We start from the raw sequence: 3,408 nt of genomic DNA on the forward strand, positions 1-3,408 counted from the left end.
AGGCAAACCAGGCTTATGAATTTTCGGTAGTCCGTAAAGAATGCTAAATGAAGAACCCGAGACAAAAAGTTTTTGGTATGTATTTTCATCCAATATGTTTTCATTTTTTAGTTTCCTTAAAAATCTGTTAATTTTATCTTCAGTTATTAAATATCTAAAAAATTAGGCTCTCCTAGAAGTTTAAATTTAGTATTATCGGAGAGAATTTCTTCAATTTTAGTTGTATATTCAGTTTTGTTTAAGATTACAACACCTTTTCCCTTGTCTGGCTTACAAATAACTAGATCATCTCTTTTTCTAAGTGTGAGTAATAATTGCAAGTCATCTTTTCTAAAGAACGGAGTCCACGAGACCTTCAGTTGAGAATAGGTCTATGGGACAAAGAGGAAATTTTCTGTTGTAAATTGCTAACATTTTATATTTACATCAAGTTTGATTAGACGTTGAAACAACACGTCCATTGGATAAAAGAATCTGGCATAGTCAGGTCTATAAGAAGGTAAACAAAATTCAAGCCCAAACGAAAGTAAAAATTCTTCTCTCTTAGACAGCACATAGTTAGAAAAATTAAAAATACAATTACATCTTTGGTTAAAAACAGGAGTAGCAACTCCTAAGCTCTGCAATTTCCTTTGGTGGCGCTGGTGAACATTATCTATAAAATCATTTATATGTTTATTAAAATATTTCTGGAAAATAATACGGTCCAAAAAAGACAAGTCATTAAATAGTACATTTTTCTGTTGTTTAACAGTAATATCAAGCTTCTGTATTGCGGTCTGCTTTGTATCAATCTCTTTGCGAAGAAGTGTCCTTAACGTATCTCTGTAGAACTCCGTACTATAAAGGCAGGACTTATAGAGTTTGAAGCGGATGAACTTCGGGAAAAACTTCGTTTAGCTCACAATATTGAAGGAAATCTAGGTCGCATCTTGCTTTCTGGAGCTTAAGAGTTGCCTTCTCCAGTCTTCTTGAAATAGACAAGGTAGTTGCTGGGTAACGACATCTCAGTATTTGTGAAAAGTGACGAATCCCACTAAGGCGGAGGCGAAGAACGAAAAGGAAACAAGGAACAGGCGTCGAATCATCACGGAACAAACAGGGTATGCAGGTATATCACATACATCCATTCAGGAAATCGACTTGGGCGTCACGAGCTTGCTCGTTCATACACTTCCGTAGAAAGTTAAGTCGGAGTTTCAGTTTGTGAGCGATGATAAGAGCATTACAGAAAGATGTCACGAATAGAACAAGGCTCGGAAAATTAAAAGAAAAGTGCTGCAACCGTCTTGATATTGCATTGAAACTTAAATACCCAAGGACTTTTGTAGATGTGGCTTGGAAAAGAGCTAGAAAAACATTTTATTCATCTAATGACAAACTTGAATTTAGAAAGCATAACATTCTAAAATTACCTTATGATGAAAGGTTTTTAGATATTCCTCGAATTTTAAAGCTTTTTAACATAAATGTTAAAATATTAAGAATAGTCCCGTAACAAATAACAACATCATTTACAAAATTCCTTGTAAGGATTGCCCATCGTTTTACGTTGGTCAGTCAAGCAAAATTTATGTGTACGGATTAAGCAGCATATGTATTCAGTTAGAACAGCCCAGACTTCAAATGCACTGTTTATACCATCTGAGTGAAAAATCTCATTGTATTAATTGGGGTGATACCTCGGTAATTGCTATATCTAATGATTATGTTTCAAGAAATTTACTGGAATCGGCAATTATACAAATCACTAATAAAAACAACCTAAATCTTAGTCTGGAATGTAACCATTTGGACCTATATATTTGTAAGATGTTTATGAAGGACCTTAAAATAAATGAACAACTAATAAATTAGTCCCACATGTATATAGTTATTATTTTCTCTCTCTCTCTCTCTCTCTCTCTCTCCCTCTTCTCTCTCTCTCTCTGGTTCGATATTTTCTCTCCCTCTTCCTCTTGCTCGATATATATATATATATAATATAATAATATATATATATATATATATATACTGATATATATATATATATATATTTATATTTTCTTTCGTCTTTTCATTAATAATATTTTTTGGGGGGAAAATTTGTGTAAAAATCATGATATTAAATTGTATATGCTCCCGTGTTTTTTTCAAATTGTACTGTTTTTGGGAAAATCACTTGTTTACTGCGTGTATCCTTCAAGGTATGGCTTCCCTAAGGCGACTCCTCCCTTCTGTAGAGTGAAAATCGCCCTTATTGCTTGCTAATCTTGTAGTGTCAGTTTGTATATTAAGCTTTTTTTTCTTTTGTAACTATGTTGGTTCTCTGTAAAAATCAGTTAGCCTCAGTAAAGGGTCCGAATAGGACCGAAAGTACTTGGTTATCTCGCTTTTTCATTTTTTTCCTTCGTGGCAAAAAAAACCTTTATATATAATTATATATATAATATATATATATATATTAGATAATCTATATATATGTATATATATTATATATATCTTTCCTTCAGTCCAATTATATTACATTTCGTATATTTCATTTTTGTTTTTTTATTACTTCGTTCTTCCATGGAAAAAATAACAGCTTATAAATCATAATTATTTGCAGCATTTTTCTTAAAAATTTGGTAACGATTCCAGAACACGTTAGATGCCATGAAATATTTTGTTTCCCTATTGTATGTATCCGATAACATTAATTATTCTTTACACAGAGAAACATAACAACAGGTAAAAACAAGCGACCTGTCTTCCAGCTACGCCTACTTTCTTATTTCTTATTCATCTCCTCTCTACATTTTTTAAATTTGATCCTGGCAACCCAACCTATTCAAAATGAACCATTTATCTCAACATCACCATCATGTTTTCTCTCTGTAACGTTATGCATCCCCACTTCATTTACATAAAAGACGCTACCTAATCTATTCTTCATACATTTCAACTTTGGCATCTTGGCTACCCAACATATTTAAAATGAACCACTCATCTCAACATCACCAACATTTTTTTTCTCTGTAGCATTTTATATCCGAACTTCATTTACATAAAGGGGCTGCTACCTAAACAACTCTTCATACGTTTCAACTTCGGCCTCCATAACAACCCTTTCCTTTCGGAATATTGCTTTATACCCTACTGTATTTATTGGTTCAGTTTTTCTGACTACCAACTTTTCTTATTACGTCATGATTTGTCACAGTTGTCCTCAAATAGCTATTTGAATAGCTAGTTCCATCTTCTACTAACCATATTTGTTGCTTCACCTCTATGGTTCCAATTCACCTTGATAACTATTGCCGTTTCACCTGTACCTTTGAAATTTTTCGTTTATGTAGCCTAGTTAATTTTTTTTCTACATTAGCCCCAGTCAAAGTAGAACTCTATTTTCTTGCTCCTTCATCTGTGCATTTCATGCATTATCTC

Source organism: Macrobrachium nipponense, chromosome 6, assembly GCF_015104395.2.
Source record: "Macrobrachium nipponense isolate FS-2020 chromosome 6, ASM1510439v2, whole genome shotgun sequence".
Lineage (NCBI taxonomy): Eukaryota > Metazoa > Arthropoda > Malacostraca > Decapoda > Palaemonidae > Macrobrachium > Macrobrachium nipponense.